Here is a 23,793-nt window from a genome sequence, read left to right on the forward strand (position 1 = left end):
GTAGGTCAGGCCTACAATTGCGGCCTGAATGCACACTTACACCACTGGTGTGGCTTACCTATGTGCCGGGCCTGCAGTTGCAGGCCAGTGAGCACATTCACATGGACTGCACATTTAAACATGTGTCTGACCTGCCACAACACGGCTGTGAGAGCGCCCTCGCATGTGTATTCTGACTGGCCTGTAGCAAACACGGTCCAACCAGAGGAAGCCTTTCGCCTCCACTAGGATGGAAGGTGAAGGGCTGGGCGGGTACCCATGGGTATTAGCTGCCCAGGTAGTAAGGACGACCCATGAGGTTTCCCCTACCGAGGCGGCTTGCTCTTCCCTAAAGTTAGCATGGGGAAGGGGTCACCTGTATTTCAAGCTGCAATAATGGATTGCAGTGACACATCCTCATGATGTTTCCTATCAAGGGATTAACTTGGCCAAACCTGTTCTAATGGTAACTGTGGGCTTGGCATATCTTGCGTGGAAATGCCACTTATGGAAAGTGGACATTTCTATGCATCAAACTCCTTGTGTGTCATGGTGCTTGGTGCCGGTCAACACTGGAGGCTGGGGGAACATATCTGGGCATTTCCAGCCATAAACCATTGGACATGCAAGTGAGAAAGACGACCTCTGCTGTTTGTGGGGTTGGAATAATATATGGGGGGCAGAGATTGTGACACCTGGCCTTTGGGCCAGATCAAGACCCCCCATAAAGATAGAGATCTGCATTCTGCAGCCTAATGACGGTCAGGACGGAAATGTAGGGGACATTTCTGTGGTTCAAAGCAATACCCTTTAAACCTTCCACTAACTTCAAAGGCCCAATGGGGTATAACTACCCAGTGCCACCCTATCAAGAGGAGAGATCCTCTTGTGGGGACGCAGGACCATAGAACCTGGTCTGCGTGGTGCACATTGCCAGAAGACTGTTGGGCACATAGAGGATAACCAGCTGTAAAAAGGACTGCATGCCTTCCTGAATAGTGACTGGCCTGGGACTGTGACCTGCTGAGTTGTGGCACCGTGAAGTCGGCTTCCAATGACCAGTTGGCTGGTATTCTGTTCTCTTGGAGGTCTCAAGGATATCAAAGATCTCCTATGAGGGGCCCACACCATCTACCTGTGACATCTGGAGATTGGTGCTGTCTAAATTATTATTATTATTATTAAAGGGGTTTGTAAAAGCGCCTGGTGACGCCTCCCGGCGTGTCCCCGCGCTGTGGAGATAGAGTCTTAAGAGGACAGAGACATATGACAAGCAGCTAGAGAGTGAAAAGATAGGTTTTCACCAGTTTTCTGAAGGAAACCTAATTTTTTTCTAGTCTGATATTCATGGGGAGGGAATTCCATTTCTTGGCTGCAAGGGTGCGGAAGGACCTGCCTCCCATTCTGGCTCTTTTAGGGAGCGTTGTTTTAAGCAGACCCATTCCCTTGGAGCGAAGGGATCTGTTGGGCTCATACAGCAAGGCTAAATCAGACATATAGGATGGAGCTTTTTGATAGATAATCCTGTGGCACCAGAGGAGTGCTTTAAATAGTATCCTCTTACCGATAGGTAACCAATGGAGGGTATCTAAGGAAGGTTTGGAGGGGGCTCTGCGGGGGAGTCTTAGCACTAGACGTGCGGCTGAGTTTTGTAGGACTTGTAGTTTTCTGATGTTTTTTTCAGAAGTGCCCAGCAGCAGCACGTTGCCATAGTCTATCCGGGAGGTAATAAGTGCCTGGGTCATGGTGCGCCTGGAATTCACAGGAAGCAGGTCCAGGGTGCGGTTAAGAGTTTTCATAACTCCAAAGCACTTCCCTACTGTTTTTTTGACATGGCTATCATAGGAGAGCTTGTTGTCTATCCAGACACCCAAGTTCTTAGCTTCCTGACTGGGAGTTGGTAGGGGTCCCAGACAGGTAGGCCACCAGTCTTTAGTCCATGTTGTGTCTTTTCCTCCTATTATTAGTACCTCAGTTTTAGTGCCATTTAACTTGAGGCAGTGTTCGGTCATCCAGCCTGCAAGCTTGCTCATGCAGGATTTAAAATTGTCGGCCTCAGAGGAGGGAGCTTGAGACAGGGAGATCAGAAGTTGAGTATCGTCGGCGTAAGAGACAATCTCTACGCCAAACGATTGGACCACCTCTGCCAACGGTGCCATGTATAGGTTAAACAGGGTGGGACTCAGGGCAGAGCCCTGAGGTACCCCCTGTTCTAATGTCATGCTGTCCGAAAGGAAGGTCCCTCTCTGAACCTGAAAACTCCTGTTGGTAAGGAAAGCCTTCAGCCATCCCAGCGCTTCTTTGATGACCCCCATTTTGTTTAGACACTGTAGCAAGATGGAATGTGCTACAGTGTCAAACGCGGCGCTGAGGTCCAGCATGATAAGAGCCATGGTCTTGCCTTCGTCAGCACCTTCCCGCAGAGTTTCAGTAGCTCTCAGGAGTGCTGTCTCTGTGGAGAAGCTTGATCTGAAGCCCGACTGCGATGGATGATAAGCACTTTGGGCTTCAAGATGGGCCATAAGCTGGACATTAACTACTTTCTCTGCCAATTTTGCTAGATAGGGTAGCAGGGAGATCGGGCGTAGGTTCTCCAATATGTCTTGACTAATGTTAGGTTTTTTTTTTTATTGGAAGGACTATAGCTTTCTTCCATTCTGCAGGTAAAGAAGCAGTGGAAAAAGATATTTGGAGCAGATGTCTGAAGTGGGGCTCTAAGACAACAAGACAGGCTGCTAGAATTTTGGGTGGAGCGGGATCTCGTGGAGAGCCGGATTTGATACTTTTACAGGTTTTCACTAGGATTTCAACAGGAGGAACGGAGAAGATACGTAGACAGGATTGTGTGCGTATAAGGTCTTCACTTTCTGCAAAATCAATGCCAGATTTTATTTTGTTAGAAAAATTAGCATATATGTTCGTGATTTTGCCAGAGAAAAACTTAGCAATTTTATTACAAGTTTCTACTGAGTCATTATGGGAAGTAGAGTTAGAATCAGTTATTGAAATTTCTTTGTAAATTTGGAAGAGCTCTTTCGAGGAGTTTTCAGCTTCCAAGATCCGATTATTATAGTGAGCCGCCTTGGACAAGCGTATCTTTTTATTGTATTCTTTTTGTGCTACTTTATAACGGGCTTTGATTTCAGGGCAGAAGTTGAGACGCCATTCCCTTTCGAGTTTTTTACAAGCGGTTTTGGCAAGTTGGAGCTCCTGACTAAACCACGGGGCCGTTTTTTTAGTCCTAGTGGCATTAGTTACCGTACGATTAGGGGCAGTGATGTCCAAAGCTTTCGTGATGCATTCTTGTAGATGCTCGTATGCTGTCTCGCAGTCGGATCCTGTAGGAGGACCTGTGTCTAGGAGGATTTTTTTGAAGGAATCTATAGAGAAGTTTTTCCATTTCCTTCGTTTATAGCGCTGTGAGCTTTGTTTGTACTGTTCCGTACCATCTAGTTGGAGTTGTATAGGAACAATGAAATGATCAGACCATGGTACTGGCTGGGGAGATAGGGTCTGAACTCCCTTCCAGTTCCCAAAGACCGGGTCCAATAAGTGTCCATGTTGGTGTGAGGGATCATTATTTTTTATCTCTAGTTGTAGGGAGAGTAACTCGGCTTTGATGTCTACCGCCTCCTTATCGATGGGGTCATCAAAGTGGACATTTAAATCACCTAGTACTAATAAACGTGTTTTCCTAAGTGCTAGATGGGTCAAGGTTTCCATAAGAGTGGAAGTGAAGTCATAGAGCCTACCAGGGGGACGGTACATGAGAATGCCTGAGAAAGAGTGGTTGGGTCCAATAGTGATGGTAAAAGACCCAGCTTCACTATGGTCAACAAAAATAGGAGAGAGGGAACATTCTAGAGGAGCTTTAGTGGCAATGGCAATACCCCCGCCTCTACCATCCTTCCTATCCAATCTGGAGAGGGAGTAACCGGGAGGTAGGGCCTGAATGATATCGGGATCTGAGTATTCGTCCAGCCATGTTTCCGTAAGAAACAGGGCATCAATCTCGTCATCCTCGAGCAGGTGAAAGATTTCTATACGATGTTTTCGAAGGGACCTGCAGTTAAGTAGGGCTGCTTTTATTGTGCATATCGCACTATTAGTTTTCATGTTTTTTCCTGGAACAAATGTGCATGTCGTACATTTCTTTAGCGATAGCGCATTCATAGAATGTTTGCAGCATAAGGGAATATTGGACTGAATGTCCAACAGTTCATGTCTGTCATACCTTATGATGGCAAATGTAGGAGAGCCAGGGTTTATGGCCTACATCTTCTGCCAAAAGCTAGACAGCGTGGTGTGAGCTTGGAACTACAGAATCCTACCTGGAGACCAGAGTGCCTGGTGCGGAGCTCAGGAAGTTGCCGGCGTATCCAGCGAAGTGGTTTCTATACTGCAGGGACCTCGGCACATATAAGCATCTTAATGGTGTCCGGATTCACCGATTGCGGGATCCAAAGTGACCCGCTTCATCAACTGTGCCGCATTTTTTGCCTGCCCCATGCCAACTGCATGTTCATTGCGTGTGGTGTCCTAGTCACAGGTAGGTTGCAACCCTCACAGGTGGGGGACTCACCCATTGCAGAGTCTAATTCTACATCATGAGGCTTCGCAGAACTTGCGCCTGTGTGCGTAACTGGAATTGTCTGGTGCAACTTACATCAAGGTGTGCCGGACATAGTGCCTCATTTCCAGGGAGGTACAGAATTACAACTCTACTTCGTCTTACCTGAAGTGTCTGGTGGGACTCATCTAGTTGTGTACCAGAATGCCGGGGCACAACCTGGATCAATGTGCAACCAATGGGGTGCCTCCTCAAACTGAGAGCCCGCCCCTGAATGTTGTTCTCCATTTACTGCTTGCTTCCTTAATGGCGCCATCATGGTGGACCAACTGCCCTCTCCCCATCGTTCACCTTATGAAGACTTTGTGGCGTCAGTTAGGAGTGAGAGGAATTGACTAGGCTGGAGGGATGCTTCCAAGAAGGTTTGGGAGCAGGTCAAGAGACTGTGTGACCCCTTGTGCTTCACAGAACTGCTCTGGTGCCAGAATGCCCTGGTGGACCCCTGCTTTTAACGAATTGCTGCTCTTAGCCTGTCTGCTTTGCAACTTGTTGGTGAACTTCCTGAGTGGTGCCAAGACTTTGTTTACATCAACCTCTTGTACTTACTGTCTATCCCCACCTGCTTTCCATGGACCCGTAGGAGGTGTGACCTCAGCCATGAGCAGCTTTGTATCCGGAAGGAGGGGCTGGTGAACTTTCATCCAGGGTGTCTGGGAAAGGGGGTGAACTGAATGGTGGCTGGAGGTCTGAAGCCACAGGGTCTGCGGAGTGTTATCTGTTGATCTGCTTGGTATCCGTGGCACCGCATTAGGGTGTCAGGCATGCATGTGCTAAAGGGCCCATATGAGCCGGGCTGGTACCTGTCGCATTGCTTAGCGATGCACAGTGAGTTTGCAGAACTGACTGTCTGTGGGCCGCCTTTGCTTCATGACACTGGTTGGTGGTGTTTGTTTATATGTTGTTCTCGTGCTAAAAGCACTTGACCTCTCAACAGTGGGTTTGTCCACGTGGCCTCGTCCCACAATGCTGCTAAAAGTGTTGTAGTTTTGTGTATGTACATATTACTGATATCATTGTCGTCCAGAGTGCATGTAAAATTGCATTTTTAGGATTGTGAGGATGGGCTGGGGGCTGACAATATGTTGCACTGTACAAGGGTGCTTTTCTCGGGATTAGAACAGGACTTTTCACATGTGTGCATATTATCGATATCTATCAAAAAAACGTAAATCAAAGGTAAGGAAAATGTGACAAATAACAAGTACAAACATGGGTAGTGATTATATGCAAGTATATCGGGAAGCTAGGATAGCTATGAGCACCTACTACCAAACGGTGCTGTCAGCACGTTACACATAATATGCAATTAAACATCAAGAAATTAGCTTGTGCAGCACACCCTTATTAGTTAAAATGAATCAAAAATTAACGTATTGGACCTATGTTCATCACAACATGAAAAGATCAACCCCTATAACCATGAGGCAAGTGTAATATATTCCAATCCTGTGCAGGGCTTGAGAGATAATCCACAAACACCTTTCGTTGGAAAAAATCTTTTTTATTGATGTCAAAGAAATTCCCAGCATATACTAAAGCCAACACGTGTTTCATCTGTCCACAACACAACGGATGATAGGTGAGAATGACGATTTGGCGTAAGCTCAAAGCAATCATATATTAGGACCGAATTTCACAATCGGTTAAAACAAATGTGCAGCTTGAAAGAGTCTCGAAACATCCAGATTGAGTCCGGTAACTAGGGTCATAATTTGTATTACACCATTCCAGTAGGATTGAATTTCCGGACATTCACAAAGTGTGTGGAAAAAGTATCCCAACCACAGGCACATAAGGTGTTATCGCACCTCCCCATGTGATGTAGAAGCATTCTAGAGTAGTATGATGTATGGAGTTTGCGCAGCTGAAATAAATGGAAGCGGGCATATATAGCCATCTTTCTGGGGCTCTGTGTTGCCTCAACCCAGTCTTCCTCCTTTATGAGACCAATGTCTCTCTCTCATGCTTCCCACAGCTTCTGCAGAAGATCAGGGTAGTTATTCATTAACAACAAGATGCCTCGTCTGTCATGGGGTTCATGAAGAGCCGATCTTCCAAAGTGGATGATTCTGGGAATTACCCGCCGTCTAGTATGTTCCACTGCAGAGCATGTCCCATTTGCAAATATTTAAAGCTCTCTGACTCAGTCATCTCGTAGTCCAGCTGTAGCATCTCAAATGCTACTAAGGCTTGGCTTCTCCTCACATACTCTACGTCTTCAATGCCTAACACGTCCCATTTGGAAAATTCCTTTAGGTCCCCAACTTCCCGCAGGAGGTCACTATCCCACATTGGCATCCTACACGTAAATTTGGCCTCCCATCCCAAGAATCTGTTGGCTTCTTGCCATGCACTCAGCACCATCTGTGCGTGGAGTGGCACAGAACCCTCACGCCTCCTTCTCTTTAGAAGTGATGAGTAGCTTTGACTTCCCATGGTCTCCCGATCTATACGATACACCTGCTCAGATCTATCTGTGAACACCCAGTCATTTATTACTATCAACAGTACCACCTAGTAGTAAAATGAGTGTTTTCAAACACCAAACAATGCACTATTGGAAGATAGTATACACGCCAACACTTCGGCTCATCAAGAGGGACATTTTAGAGAAAGAAACACGTGAAATGCAGTGTTCCCATTAACCAATCAACAACTATAGTACAACTTCAACAACTTGTAAAAATTCACATTTTTTTCTAACACCTCTCATACATTTCTAGGATGTAGTGAAAAATATTTTATAACACTAAATAATCAACTAGAAAATCTTAAGAAAAACTGTAGCAAATTGTTGAGGTATTTTTAATAATGTAAATACCGCAAGATTTCCATCTAATATATGCTATCTACGGGGCTGTTATTAACTACCTTTTTGGTTTCTAAAATTAGGGCTAGCCTATGTGTAGCATTTGTATTTAAAATTTTTGATTATTGTTGTATATGCTCTTAGTTTACGATTATCTTTGTTTTCTTTTATAATTTTACTTATGATTATTTGTTTTTAATCTTTGCAATAAATACTACCATGTATTTCATCATTTTGTGTGAATGTTAATGTGACACACTTACACGTTTCATCATCATTTGCATGATTTACAGATTTAAACAGAAAATGATGCTCTAGCCCAAAGGAATAAAACGCTATTAATACTCTTCACCGAGGTTGACACTGTGCCTGGCACTTTTCAAAAAATAACTAGCCATCTTGCAGCTTTTGATGGCTTTAACAAATGTGCTATATTGTTTTCCTAATGGAAAGAAGAGCTTTCAGAGGCCCAATAGATTGAGCAAAAGGTAAGCAAAACACAAAAGACAAGTTCTAAAAGATTGCTGGGATGCGTAGAATAAATGAGGCACATCTTTTAGTACAAAAAAATTTGAACATCTAGGCAAATGTTTTTTATTTTTTTTTACATCAATATTTGTACTCCGGCAAGTAGAAAGGACTGTTTTCATAAAATACCGTTATTGGGCTTCCATGCAAAACAATCATGAATTATTGAAGAGATAACATTTTGTACGAGACATGCTGAATATTTATGGAAATAAACAAGGGGGCATATTTACAAGTGTAGAGCTGTGCCAAATTCAGCAAGCCTGCAATCGGACTTTTTCCAAATGCAGAGATACACCGTATTCACAAGACTATGGTGTGCCCTTGTGTTTCCCCTAGCGCTTGGACAAAAAACAACTGCCTAGCGCCAGCATAGGCACCCTGCTGCCTTGTTGCAATGGTGCCTGCACTGCAGGGGCAATTGTTGATGTGCACATGAACAATCAATATTGGTGATGTGCTCTTTCTATGTGAGCTGCAGAATGCATGGAAAGAGCAAAAAAAACAGGATGAATTTATAATTTCTCTCTGTATTTTAATGTCTGGTGACCCATGGCGTTAGAATGGGTCTGCTTCAGCCTTGTAAATCTGGGGCAGCGTAAAAAAGCAATGGTTGTTGCAGGGGAACGTCCACCTCAACACCCATTGCACTCCTCTTTGCCACAGCGGACTGCAGTGGAACGGAGAACATTTATAAGGTTGAGAAACAGCTCCCCCGCCTAGGGAGAGAACACCCCTGAGCACAACGTAAAAGGGACCAAGTGGTCTTATTCCATAGACATATGGTAATTATCAGTTCATACTCGGATTGAAGATATCCATCTTTCAAAATTTATTTAGACATGTGGAAGAAATGTCTTTGTTTTCAACATGTAAAAGTGGCTGTAATCCACATGAAGTTCAATATGTTATGATACACATATTATCACACATCCCGATGCATTTCGGGCGGAGCCCTTCGTCAGGGGATTACTCTACAAGAAAATCAGAACCAAACTGTAATTACTTATAAGTACAGTAATACAGTGAAAATCATACATGCAACAGTATCATTTTTTAGAATCAGGTCCGGATCAACAAAAAGACCCCGGACGGGCAAAACCCGCAGAGGAAACAGAAAAAACTCCGCCAACAACCAAAAACAAAAAGACGAAAGCAAGACGTTGAACACCAATGAGAATCTTGTCATCAATATTTCCTCTACCACCCTGTCTATTGGAGAAATAAACACCTTACAGAAGGGGCAATCATTCGTTCCCACCACCCGAACCAACACGTTGGAACTTGAAGTGAGTGCTTTTAAATTAATACGAAATATTCGTCTGAGACACTATTTCCAAAACATCAGCCCCATCATGACACAGGAGGAAGACATGCTCCGAGGATTGCGACCCCACAGCACGTTCTTGGCACCACAAAGCCATAAAATCATTGATGCCTTCGAAAATCTGGTGAAACAAGAAATCTTGAACTTGCCCTTCTTACAATCGGAGAAACACGGGAATCTCACCCGCAAAGAGAGAAACATTTTACAAAAACTGGCGGATAACCCGGATATCATCTGTCAAAATGCTGACAAAGGCGGTGCCCTTGTGATCATGGACACCACCTTTTATGAACAACAGGTCACAGCACACATCGGAGATTCTAACACTTATGATGTCTTACCAGGGGACCCCACCCTGGAGTTCACCAACGATCTGACACACATCATAAACAGGGCCTTTGAAAGCGGTACCATCAACGATAAAACCAGAAGATACTTGACACCTACTAACCCGAGACCACCTGTATTGTATATGCTACCCAAAATGCACAAACATCCGACAAACCCGCCATTCCGTCCCATCGTGTCGACGAGAGGCAGTATCCATGAGAACGTGGGTAAATTTTTGGATAAATATCTTCAACCTTTTGTTCTAACCACTGAGTCACACGTCAAAGACACCACAGATTTTCTACTCAAACTGGAACCAGTCATGAACGAACTGAAAAACACTCAATTGATCATGTGTACAGTGGACGTTTGTTCCCTGTATACCTCCATCCCCCATGATGGAGGTATTGAAGCCATAGAACACGTACTGGCCCAATCTGACCTTGATCATGATTTAAAAGTTTTTTTGATGCAACTTACCATGTTTACTTTATATCACAGTTATTTTACAGTTTTTGACAAATGGTTTTTACAACTCAACGGCACGGCCATGGGAAATTCGGCAGCTCCTTGCTACGCTAATATTTACATGAGAATTTTTGAATCATCGCACATTTTATGTCAAAGCAGTTGGAGAGAACATGGCAGGTTATACCTACGCTACATAGACGACATATTCCTACTTTGGGAAGGTACCACTGAAACTTTAATCACCTTTCTAGCATCTTGGAATAACATCAACCAACGGATACAATTCACTTGGGATTACAGTGAGCAATGCGTCCATTATTTGGACGTGAAAGTGTTGAGAGAACCAGGGGAATGGTCCACCACCATCTTCCGTAAACCCACGGACAGGAATTCCACCTTGCACTATCAAAGCTTTCATCGCATGGGTTTGAAGAATAACTTACCTTTTGCACAAATTCTTCGAGTTAAAAGAATTGTCTCCAAAGAAGATGAATGCAAAAAACAGATCAACACAGTTTTGGAACGACTCAAAGCACGCGGATATCCCACCCCTATACTCGATCTGGCAGCCCAAAGGAGCGAGAAATGCTCGAGAACCACTCTATTGCAACCCAAATTGAAGACACCGACTGATCGCATGGTGGTAGTCTCCAAATACTCCAAGGCGTCTAATCGTTTTCAACAAATCATCCGCAAACATTGGGCCATCCTAGCTCTGGAACCAGATTTTAAGGGATTATTTAACCAGCCTCCCATGTTTGCATTCAATAGAGGCAAGAATCTAAAGGAAATCTTGAGTCAACCCAGTGGAACCAAAACTAACACCATCTACACGGGCCTTAAACCCTGCTACAATTGCAGTAATTGCAATAACTATATCCTTGGTAATACCATCAACCACCCTATGAAAGGTAACTCCATTAAACTCAAAGTGAACGCAACATGCAACAGTAAGAACGTTGTATATGTTCTAAAATGCCCCTGTGGCAAGTGCTATGTCGGCCACACTGAAAGAAAGATCCGCGTGAGGATCTTAGAACATAAGAGCAATTACCGCACTCAGAACCTTAAGTCTACTGTTGCCACCCATTTCATGGAGAACAGACATACCGTGGCTCAACTGAAATTTCAAGTATTGGAACAAGTTCAGATCACGCTGAACAACAAGAACACACTGCTAAAACGTGAAAACTTCTGGATCCGTTATTTGTCCACGATGGTCCCTCATGGGCTTAACGATCGCATTGAATTTCTTTGTTATTTATAATTTTTTTGCTCCAAGTTTCATGTTTTTCTGCATTTACATGTTTTAACCTTTCATCACTGTTTTATGTTCTCATTGCTTCCTATTCTCTATGGTATATCCCCTTCACGTTCCATCATGGCGCCCATACACTTCACGATTTTCTTTTCACCCTTTTCACTTGTTGTTGCGTCCGTTTTCTATGTTTGGTTACCTCGCTCCGCTTTTTATGTTGATTCACCATCACCTCGCGGTTGATCTTCCCCCCTTGGAACTCCGCGGAGTCCAAGCGTAGTGTCACACATGTAAGTACCTTACCCAGGACTTTATAACTTGCTTTTTTCTACCTAAACTCCACACTTGACTTTACCGCTTACCTTTACGGGCATGTTGTTTTATCACCGAGCTCACGTTTGCGCGCGGGCCAACACTTTGATCACTACGTCATTTTTTTGTTTTGTTTGCCTTTGAGCACTTCCTTGGGATACTTCCTTTGGACACTTTTCTGGGTCATCACGGTACCATCACGCCTTTTGAGGATTTGAAAACACCGGTTTTTCTTTCTTTGGGTTACTACCATTCACCTACACCCGTGGCTTGATTGAGACTCACGTTTTTTTGATTGATACTGTTGCATGTATGATTTTCACTGTATTACTGTACTTATAAGTAATTACAGTTTGGTTCTGATTTTCTTGTAGAGTATTCCCCTGACGAAGGGCTCCGCCCGAAATGCATCGGGATGTGTGATAATATGTGTATCATAACATATTGAACTTCATGTGGATTACAGCCACTTTTACATGTTGAAAACAAAGACATTTCTTCCACATGTCTAAATAAATTTTGAAAGATGGATATCTTCAATCCGAGTATGAACTGATAATTACCATATGTCTATGGAATAAGACCACTTGGTGACTGTTACGTTGTGCTCAGGGGTGTTCTCTCCCGAGGCGGGGGAGCTGTTCCTCAGTCTTTCACTTTCCACTGCCTGGCCAGACAGTGTTTACCCCTAGTAGCACACTTCAATCCATTACAAACCTTCTACCACGGAGTACATTTGCTGTGCGAGTTCCCCATTACCTTTGAAATTACTCCCTTTCTGTCCACGGATCTCAGCACGCCGCAACCATGAATTTTGATTCGGTCTCCGGTATGACCGACCAAAAAGCCAGCACTTTCGCGTATACCACTGAGGATGCTGACAAAATATATGGTATGATACAGGATGACATTACCGCCACCGGTAACACCCGCAGCGTGGAGAGTAACCTTCGACAATTACTCTACTTACTCAAGAAACAATCTAACCAAAAACTACACGCCAGTACCCTGATCCGGTACCATCGTGTCCAACGGATCCCTCGCGGCCTACGGGTCCCCCTAAAACCTTTACTTTGCAAAAACAATGCCAAATTTGTTGAACGCTGGTACTCCATTTTGAACAAATGTTCCCTCGATCTGATTCTCTTGATCGTGGAAGAACTATCCAAAACACTAGACGAACTATCCCATGAAATTATATGCGTAAAAAAAGAGCTGGACGACGCCATGTCCGCTGAAGATCTCAAGAAAATGTTGGATGACGTGAATATCCAATTAGACAAACATACACGAGAAACACAAGAAAGAAAACTACGTAAATTCAAAAGAGACACTATTGATTACAAGCTCGGCGAGGTGTACACCTGGGCAGAGGTGTACGCCCGCCGAAGCCCCAACAAACCTTACAATCCTTTCTCTGCCAATGAAACCTCATCTTCTGAAGAAGATCAAAGACAAAGACCAACTCCTGCTAGAACGGATGTCGAATCACAGATTCCGAGCACCTCTACTGACCCTGCGGTTCATTTTTTAGAATCAGGTCCGGATCAACAAAAAGACCCCGGACGGGCAAAACCCGCCGAGGAAACAGAAAAAACTCCGCCAACAACCAAAAACAAAAAGACGAAAGCAAGACGTTGAACACCAATGAGAATCTTGTCATCAATATTTCCTCTACCACCCTGTCTATTGGAGAAATAAACACCTTACAGAAGGGGCAATCATTCGTTCCCACCACCCGAACCAACACGTTGGAACTTGAAGTGAGTGCTTTTAAATTAATACGAAATATTCGTCTGAGACACTATTTCCAAAACATCAGCCCCATCATGACACAGGAGGAAGACATGCTCCGAGGATTGCGACCCCACAGCACGTTCTTGGCACCACAAAGCCATAAAATCATTGATGCCTTCGAAAATCTGGTGAAACAAGAAATCTTGAACTTGCCCTTCTTACAATCGGAGAAACACGGGAATCTCACCCGCAAAGAGAGAAACATTTTACAAAAACTGGCGGATAACCCGGATATCATCTGTCAAAATGCTGACAAAGGCGGTGCCCTTGTGATCATGGACACCACCTTTTATGAACAACAGGTCACAGCACACATCGGAGATTCTAACACTTATGATGTCTTACCAGGGGACCCCACCCTGGAGTTTACCAACGATCTGACACACATCATAAACAGGGCCTTTGAAAGCGGTACCATCAATGATAAAACCAGAAGATACTTGACACCTACTAACCCGAGACCACCTGTATTGTATATGCTACCCAAAATGCACAAACATCCGACAAACCCGCCATTCTGTCCCATCGTGTCGACGAGAGGCAGTATCCATGAGAACGTGGGTAAATTTTTGGATAAATATCTTCAACCTTTTGTTCTAACCACTGAGTCACACGTCAAAGACACCACAGATTTTCTACTCAAACTGGAACCAGTCATGAACGAACTGAAAAACACTCAATTGATCATGTGTACAGTGGACGTTTGTTCCCTGTATACCTCCATCCCCCATGATGGAGGTATTGAAGCCATAGAACACGTACTGGCCCAATCTGACCTTGATCATGATTTAAAAGTTTTTTTGATGCAACTTACCATGTTTACTTTATATCACAGTTATTTTACAGTTTTTGTCAAATGGTTTTTACAACTCAACGGCACGGCCATGGGAAATTCGGCAGCTCCTTGCTACGCTAATATTTACATGAGAATTTTTGAATCATCGCACATTTTATGTCAAAGCAGTTGGCGAGAACATGGCAGGTTATACCTACGCTACATAGACGACATATTCCTACTTTGGGAAGGTACCACTGAAACTTTAATCACCTTTCTAGCATCTTGGAATAACATCAACCAACGGATACAATTCACTTGGGATTACAGTGAGCAATGCGTCCATTATTTGGACGCGAAAGTGTTGAGAGAACCAGGGGAATGGTCCACCACCATCTTCCGTGAACCCACGGACAGGAATTCCACCTTGCACTATCAAAGCTTTCATCGCATGGGTTTGAAGAATAACTTACCTTTCGCACAAATTCTTCGAGTTAAAAGAATTGTCTCCAAAGAAGATGAATGCAAAAAACAGATCAACACAGTTTTGGAACGACTCAAAGCACGCAGATATCCCACCCCTATACTCGATCTGGCAGCCCAAAGGAGCGAGAAATGCTCGAGAACCACTCTATTGCAACCCAAATTGAAGACACCGACTGATCGCATGGTGGTAGTCTCCAAATACTCCAAGGCGTCTAATCGTTTTCAACAAATCATCCGCAAACATTGGGCCATCCTAGATCTGGAACCAGATTTTAAGGGATTATTTAACCAGCCTCCCATGTTTGCATTCAATAGAGGCAAGAATCTAAAGGAAATCTTGAGTCAACCCAGTGGAACCAAAACTAACACCATCTACACAGGCCTTAAACCCTGCTACAATTGCAGTAATTGCAATAACTGTATCCTTGGTAATACCATCAACCACCCTATGAAAGGTAACTCCATTAAACTCAAAGTGAACGCAACATGCAACAGTAAGAACGTTGTATATGTTCTAAAATGCCCCTGTGGCAAGTGCTATGTCGGCCACACTGAAAGAAAGATCCGCGTGAGGATCTTAGAACATAAGAGCAATATCCGCACTCAGAACCTTAAGTCTACTGTTGCCACCCATTTCATGGAGAACAGACATACCGTGGCTCAACTGAAATTTCAAGTATTGGAACAAGTTCAGATCACGCTGAACAACAAGAACACACTGCTAAAACGTGAAAACTTCTGGATCCGTTATTTGTCCACGATGGTCCCTCATGGGCTTAACGATCGCATTGAATTTCTTTGTTATTTATAATTTTTTTTGCTCCAAGTTTCATGTTTTTCTGCATTTACATGTTTTAACCTTTCCTCACTGTTTTATGTTCTCATTGCTTCCTATTCTCTATGGTATATCCCCTTCACGTTCCATCATGGCGCCCATACACTTCACGATTTTCTTTTCACCCTTTTCACTTGTTGTTGCGTCCGTTTTCTATGTTTGGTTACCTCGCTCCGCTTTTTATGTTGATTCACCATCACCTCGCGGTTGATCTTCCCCCCTTGGAACTCCGCGGAGTCCAAGCGTAGTGTCACACATGTAAGTACCTTACCCATGACTTTATAACTTGCTTTTTTCTACCTAAACTCCACACTTGACTTTACCGCTTACCTTTACGGGCATGTTGTTTTATCACCGAGCTCACGTTTGCGCGCGGGCCAACACTTTGATCACTACGTCATTTTTTTGTTTTGTTTGCCTTTGAGCACTTCCTTGGGATACTTCCTTTGGACACTTTTCTGGGTCATCACGGTACCATCACGCCTTTTGAGGATTTGAAAACACCGGTTTTTCTTTCTTTGGGTTACTACCATTCACCTACACCCGTGGCTTGATTGAGACTCACGTTTTTTTGATTGATACTGTTGCATGTATGATTTTCACTGTATTACTGTACTTATAAGTAATTACAGTTTGGTTCTGATTTTCTTGTAGAGTAATCCCCTGACGAAGGGCTCCGCCCGAAATGCATCGGGATGTGTGATAATATGTGTATCATAACATATTGAACTTCATGTGGATTACAGCCACTTTTACATGTTGAAAACAAAGACATTTCTTCCACATGTGTAAATAAATTTTGAAAGATGGATATCTTCAATCCGAGTATGAACTGATAATTACCATATGTCTATGGAATAAGACCATTGGTCCCTTTTACGTTGTGCTCAGGGGTGTTCTCTCCCTAGGCGGGGGAGCTGTTCCTCAGTCTTTCACTTTCCACTGCCTGGCCAGACAGTGTTTACCCCTAGTAGCACACTTCAATCCATTACAAACCTTCTACCACGGAGTACATTTGCTGTGCGAGCTCCCCATTACCTTTGAAACATTTATAAGGTGACATTAAGCTGCGTTAAGTGACTTCGTGCCACCTTGTATATACGAGAAATGGCGCTATGCCATCGGAGCGTCAAAAAAAGTGACACTCCGGTGGGGGTAGTGGCTTATAAATATGCCCCATAATTTGTACACTCTTGGGATTTAATTTTGTGTCAATATGTGTAGAAACGACAAAATGGCTAGACAATAATGCAATAGCATGTGGCTCATTATTTTACCTTAACTACATACTGCGCTGCCTCATTGGTTTACATTGCCTCTGCGTAACTTAAATAAACATGCCACATAATTTGATTCTCTTTTGCTGCACAATTCTCATGCACCTGTCCATGCCCTAGTTTAAAACCCCACAAAGAAACCAAGCAGGTGGCAAGTGTTCTGGGAGTAATGCTACGAGAACATTGATGAAGACTGTCATGGCAACCGTAGCTCATGCTTGTAGAGTGCTAACATCAACAAACTAACACCACTTCAGGCACAGGTATTCAGTCACTTAAAAAAACATGTTTTGAGCCATCACGAAAGTGCATTCCAATGACTGCTTTGAAAAAATCGGTGAATATAATAGGAACTGCAAGAGAGAAGCACAGAAGCTGAGATTTACAATAATAAAAGTTCAAAATAAAAAGCAATGTCTTGAGAAGTTCTGGTTCTTGGATGATCCCACAGCACCATGCCCCAGTACCCCACTCGTCAAATGTGTCAACTGGCCCATGTATTGAACCATTGATTGATTAAGACTAAAGCTAATATTAACAAAAGACTGTAGTCACAGCTATTGAAAGGCTAGTGGAAACCAACATGCCTTACAACTTCATGTTTTCGGCTACAGGTCAGCTAGATGGAACCTCTCATGACCATTTGAGAAGTGCACAACATGTTGCAGTGAAGGTAAATTAATGCAGCATTCACCATGGGAGGCCTCTTTTGATGCTAATTTATAGATCACATTCTTAAGCTGGAAGTGAAAATACGAGCTACTACCATTGTAGAGAACCTCTATAGAATTGTGGTGCATGAGGCACAAAAGTTGTAAGTTCTAAAACAATTCAGTGCAGAAGTGTCCTTATCAAACTCTGTTCATTGAATTTCATTCTATTGTGTTAAATAAATTCAATTCAAATACATTGAAAGTATCCCGTTAATGCTGGTTTCCTTCAGATTCCTTTGCAGATTGAATCTTGACAGTTATTTCACTGTCTTACTGTATATTTCATCATGTATGAATTCCATGTGAACGCGTGTTTAAACTTTGTGTTCTTCTCTAGGAGCATAGCTTCTTTACTATCCTTTTAATTGGATGACATATATCCATCCACTATTTTCACTCGGGGTACTACTTGTTTTTTCCGTATTCAGCACTCCAGAAAAATGCATGAGTATTCTTGCTCTGGCCCCTGTGTGATGCTTCCCCTTCACTTCCCTGTCTTCTGCTCTCCATGTTTCTCTCCCACCACCAGCTTATCTGTTGTTTCCCCCCACTCATCCTGCTCAACATTTTCATATATACTTCCTCATGCTCCTCAGTTGCTCCTCTGCCCTTTCTTGCCTCCCTGCTCAACACCACTCTTCGGCGGTGGTGACGCTAACTTGTTATCTCACTGCCCCCTACATCGCTCCTCTCATTTGCGCGCCTGCTTTTTGAAATTTCATTCTTTTCAACTTTTTAATAGGGCCCGGCAGATGCAATTTGCTACCAGGCAGCTCCTTTCTCAAAATGTACTTTTGCCTACTTTTTACTGTTTTAAATGTTTGATCCATGACAAGAATTAATCATCTTAGAATAATAAAATTAAAAATTAAAAAAAACAGTGTCCACCGCACATGACCTAGGCACACATGCATGATGATGCACGCACAGGTAGAGATCATAAAGCTGAAACACAAGCAACCCAAGATCAGTTTCACCCAAATTGTGGCTCTTCACTCCAGTGTAGCTTGGTTCCAGAGGCAGAGTGAGCATGAGACACATGTCTGGGCATACCCTTGCCACTTAGGGTGGTACATCAAACTCACAAAAGGTGATGGGAACAATGCTTGCAGTAAGTCTAATCACTGAATATCGCTTGGGGTTGCACTGCAATACACCGTTCTTTTGCCCGCCATGCCACTTCAGTTTGGATCCAACCATATGCAAATCAGTATTGGCCCTGCTCCAATCAGAAAAGTCCAGCCCAAACTGTCAGGTCAGGGCCTCCCTGAACCAAAACAGAAGCAGCACAAAACCGTTGTTGCCCTTATTGGGGCTCTTCGTTCGGGTATAGCTTCGTTCCAGTGGCACAGTGAGAGGGGGACCCATGACTGGGCTACCCTTGCCACATAGGGCAGCATATCAAACACATAAAAGGAGATGGGTTAATGCTTGTAGTAAGTCTAACCATTGGCAATCGCTCAGGCAGCAATCCAACCCATCGTTCATTTGCCCACCATGCCACCTCAATTTGGATCAAGTATAAACAAGAGTCTTTGTCAACCACTTGCAGTGAATCTGTATCTGCTGCCCTGGGAAAGTCAGGGAAATTAAAATGCTAACCACTGGTACTGCCTCATAAACATCTGCCTTTGCATTCACAGAACAGGTGTTAAATAAGGGAGGAAGCAACAAAGATTGTGGTGAAGAATTAGAAGGCATTGCAAAATCAAGCAATGAAACCTAGTTTTACAATCAGAAATCAATTGGAAGATGGCAAAAATCAAAAGAGATCACGAGTCGCCCTAGATTTCCATGAATCTAGATGAGCTCAAGGCAACCTCTAGGCTTGAAGAAAACCACCATAACAAAAGTATGTTTGCTAGAGCTGGCTCTCAGATCCCAGGGTGATAAGAATGCTGCGGATGCATGATATAATGTGATTGCAACACCCTCACACCAATCACTTAAGTGGTATAGAGACCTCTGTTACATCAAAGACCAATACTACCCCATATTCCCTCTTGAAGTCCCCTCCATAGATTAAGGAGTTCAAATGATAGATATTTAGGGTTAGGGCACTTGGAGGTGCCAAACAAAAAACATGGGGAAATCGAGATTATGGGTCTTTGGCAGGCTAACAAGGGTATGGAGAAGGATGAAAGGGAGCAAATATGTTATATAGAGGAGATGCAGTTCCCTAAAAAAGTTGTATGGTCTATGCACAATGTTGGAACTACCCACCTCTTTAGTTAGCATCCATAAAGAGCTTGTTGGAAACGTCATCATAGTGTCAAGTGTGCTTATGTGGTTTGTCTTACTACCATTACATAAGATATGCACAAATTCAGTGATGATGAGAAGAAAGCAGGTTTAATAGGCTGCCTGACATCACTCAGAGGGAATGTGTTGATTTCCGGACTGCGTGAGAAAGATAGTAGAATTCATGAATGCATGGAGGACGAACATGTAATCAATCTTAGCATGACTACAGTCAAGTAGTATAACAGTTCTAAGAATGCTTCAAAGAGTCTAGAACATTTTTGCACAAATTCGATTCTTCTCATGCATAAAAATCTGGATAGGCGACTGAAGGGGAGGAAAGCTAGCACTTATGAAGGAACATTTTAACTAGTTGGTGGAGTGCCACTTATATTTTCATGATGTGGAGCCAAGATAGCATCTAACTGATTTATGCAGTTCTGAACCCAAGCTACAGCCAGCAGCAGCTCATACAGTAGAAAAAAGGGTAATCCACAAATGGCAAGATTCTAAATATGCTAAAGATGAGAGAGACAAAAAACAATGCATAAGTATCCAGAAGAAGCCCTCTAATAGACAGCAGATTTAAAAGGACTCAGAAGAAGGTAAAAAACATCAGGGGTACTTAGACCTACCAACCTGACCAGAAAAAGAAAAGTCAAATAATGCCCTATTTAGGTCTTGGGTGGATTGTTTTGGCTGTTGACTGAAGGTCACATAGAGCAGAACTGCCTAGTGCCTACTTCCACTCTCCAGGTGGTCAACCTTTGCTTTCACATAAAAGGAGATTCCAAAGGGTCCTTGCATGGGCTTTCATTGTCTTTTTTGGGCATTTTGGTTAGATATATAATGGTCCCTTGAAGTTATCACATAACACCTGACCCTTTCTATATAGAGTTGTATTCAAGCAGCAAGCAGGTCAATGCACTCAAGGATTCTGGAGCCAATGAGGCATTAGTTTACCACCAAATGTTGGAACTGAAGAAACATCTCCTGGGGACATTTTATGTAGCTTGTTGCTAAGGTCCAACTTAAGTTTGGTGACATGTTTCAAAAGATCAAGAAGGGTTTAAGGGATGATTTAGAGATGGTCATTTGGGAATAAACTCACAGAGAGATTGGGATAGCGAAGATCTTCTTAACAAGATCACAGCCTGCCCATTTGAGAGCGATTCAGCAACAGAAGCCTTACATATGTACAGTTATTAAGTGCTTGTTCTTTGAAGATTAAAATCAGTGTAAGAGCTGTTAGGTGCTGAAGATACAAATAACCTTTACTTATCTAAGACACCGAGACTGCCCCACCTCTAAAATGATTTTCTTCTGGAATATTGAGTACAACACTGTGATGGCACGCTAATAATGTAGCCAACATTGCAAGGGATCAATTAGCAAAAGGAAAGTGTCTCTAGAACAGTATATATCTACTTTTCTTAAATTCACATCTATGTACTTTGAAGATAAGTATATTATTAAGGTACACATATGCAGAGTTAGGTATAGAAAACCGTGCTTAACTTTAAATATTTTATTCTTTTATATTTTGCCTTTGATAAAAGTGTCCCACAATATTCTGTATTCAATATTGATGATCTACACCCTCTAAAATTGTATTGCATACTGTAGGCCAGACAGAGTGAGGTGGAGAAGTAACTGTTTGTTTTGTGAAAGCATGGGAGAATGGGAAGAGTTAAAGGTAGTTCTCGGATCCTGTAGCAGGGCCTAGGAAGAGGCTTGTGATTTTTTGGGTGTCACAGTGAGGTGTGCGGAGAAAACTGTGCATCCTCCTGGTATGCTTGCTGTTTAATTTTCAGGAGTGACAGAGGGGAGTAGATTTCAGCCCATTAAATCCTATATTCAGTTACTCAAACTATGCCCCCTTACATAGGTGGAAGATAGCTAGGAGGGTATCCAATGGTCATCCACAAGGTATTTGGTGGGCGGCATGCCAATTTAATGCATAAAGTGAAAGATGAACTTCAGATTATCCACAAACTACTCATTGAAGTTACAATCAGAAGGCACCCCCTACTAGTTATGTAGAGATTACAAACTTTAAAATGGTCTGGTTAGTCCACAAGGTCAACAAATAACATATCTCATACACTATCCTAATTTTTTTTTTTAGTTATGTTATTTATTTATCTTTGGAGCCAACAGACAACACCCAATTGGTGTAGTCATACTAATAGAGGGGACTATGGCAGCGCTTCTCATGGTCAAAGATGGGCTTCAAGGAGTTAGAAAAAAATCCATCAGTAGACAGAGACATAGTTAAACTCTCTAGTGACTAACATACTGTGTAGCAGAAAAAGTGTGTAACCTGTTTGCTAATGTGTTTTACATCTCTGCATTGTCATGAGCAACCTTTTATTAGAATTGGTGGCAGAATGTTTCATTACATCTGAAATACTGTCCGAATTTGGGGATTCTGTGTTACTCTTGTAATGCGGAGTTCCAGCAAAATTCCGCCAATCGCTGTGTAGAATAATTTTTTTTTTCCGTGAGGCTCCAGAAATGAGAGCTGGTAAGCCAGAGTGAGAATTGGCATCCCTAGCAGGATTTTCGAACGCGGGTAGTCACAGGTGGTCGCGAGCAGTCAGACGGTTGCTTCTAGAAGAGATTTGCTGCTGCTTGGTGGATTTTTTACTCGAGCATGGATCTGTATTGAGTATTGGGACGTCTTGCTCTGTTGCTTCTGATGCAGGTGTAGAAAAACCTCTGCCATTGCATCATGTTCCATTAGCTGACAAAATTGTGGAAAAGTTGGGTGTTGCAAAGTTCTAGAGCCCCTTTGACTCTCTTAGAGGACACTGCATAATGGCCCTTAAATCTTGTCCCCGCGAAAAGACAGCCTTTTCCACTGCTGAGATAACTACGGGGCATATTAGCAAGGGCACTATTGCCGCTTTAGCTGGACTTTTTCCTGCTAAAGCGGCGATAATTTTATAGCCCTATTAGCAAGCTGTCGCTTTTAGGCGATAGCGACCGGTTTGGGGCCCACTTTGCATGTCAGCAATATTTATCGCTAATGACTAGCAATGGGCGGATTTTGCGAATTGGCAATCCGCGAAATTGTGTATTTACGGATTCGCAATCCGCAAAATCCGCTAACTCTCGCGAATTTTGCGGATTCCTTTTTTTTTTGTGTTTGCAAGTGTTTCTGCAATTTCGCAAGGGTTTTTTACCAGTTCGCAAACGCAAACTTACTTGTCGAGTAGCAACGGTCGCGACCATGTTGTTTCTACGTCTGGTTCATCATAGCACCCTCTGTTTCACCACTGCCACCCTCTGTTTCACCACTGCCACCCTCTGGCTCACCCATGCCACCCTCTGGCTCACCCATGCCACCCTCTAGTTCATCACTGTAGATTATGGGGGGACAAGCACACCTGCCCTGCCTCAACTGACATGAATGAATTAGGGGCTGATTAATGTGTCACTGAATTTGAACTTCCAGGCTGGCACCTGCTTCCTTATCTGTAATTGCTTTCTGTTGCAGTGTAATTTTTTTAACAGGACCTTTGTTGTATACTTGTAGCTATTCTCTGAGCCTGCTGTGAGGGTCAGAGCAGGGTCATAGAATAGTTTCAAGTAGGCAACTGAACTCTGAAGGGGGCCCTCAGGAAGCACTACAGGGAATGGTTACTAATGATAAGATCGAACTTTTGCACCTGCTGAGTGCTTTCAGTTTTGCAAAAATCCAAATATCCAGCAGCATCCACAAAAAGTAATCCTTCCAGGCACTACAGGGAATGGTTACTAATGATAAGATTGAACTTTTGCACCTGCTGAGTGCTTTCAGTTTTGCAAAAATCCAAATATCCAGCAGCATCCACAAAAAGTAATCCTTCCAGGTCAAGATCCAAATCAAAGTGACCAGCACATGAAGAAAGCACTGGGAGGAGCCTGCTGGACAGGAACAGGAAGTTGGAGACTGTGGGGCACTTCCTTCCTCCCACCCCCCCCCCAAATGGACTCCTTGCAAAAAAAAGTGCAGGCAAATGTCAACCTGAGGAGTTATT

The sequence above is a fragment of the Lissotriton helveticus genome, chromosome 7, assembly GCF_964261635.1.
Source record: "Lissotriton helveticus chromosome 7, aLisHel1.1, whole genome shotgun sequence".
In the NCBI taxonomy this organism is placed as follows: Eukaryota; Metazoa; Chordata; class Amphibia; order Caudata; family Salamandridae; genus Lissotriton; species Lissotriton helveticus.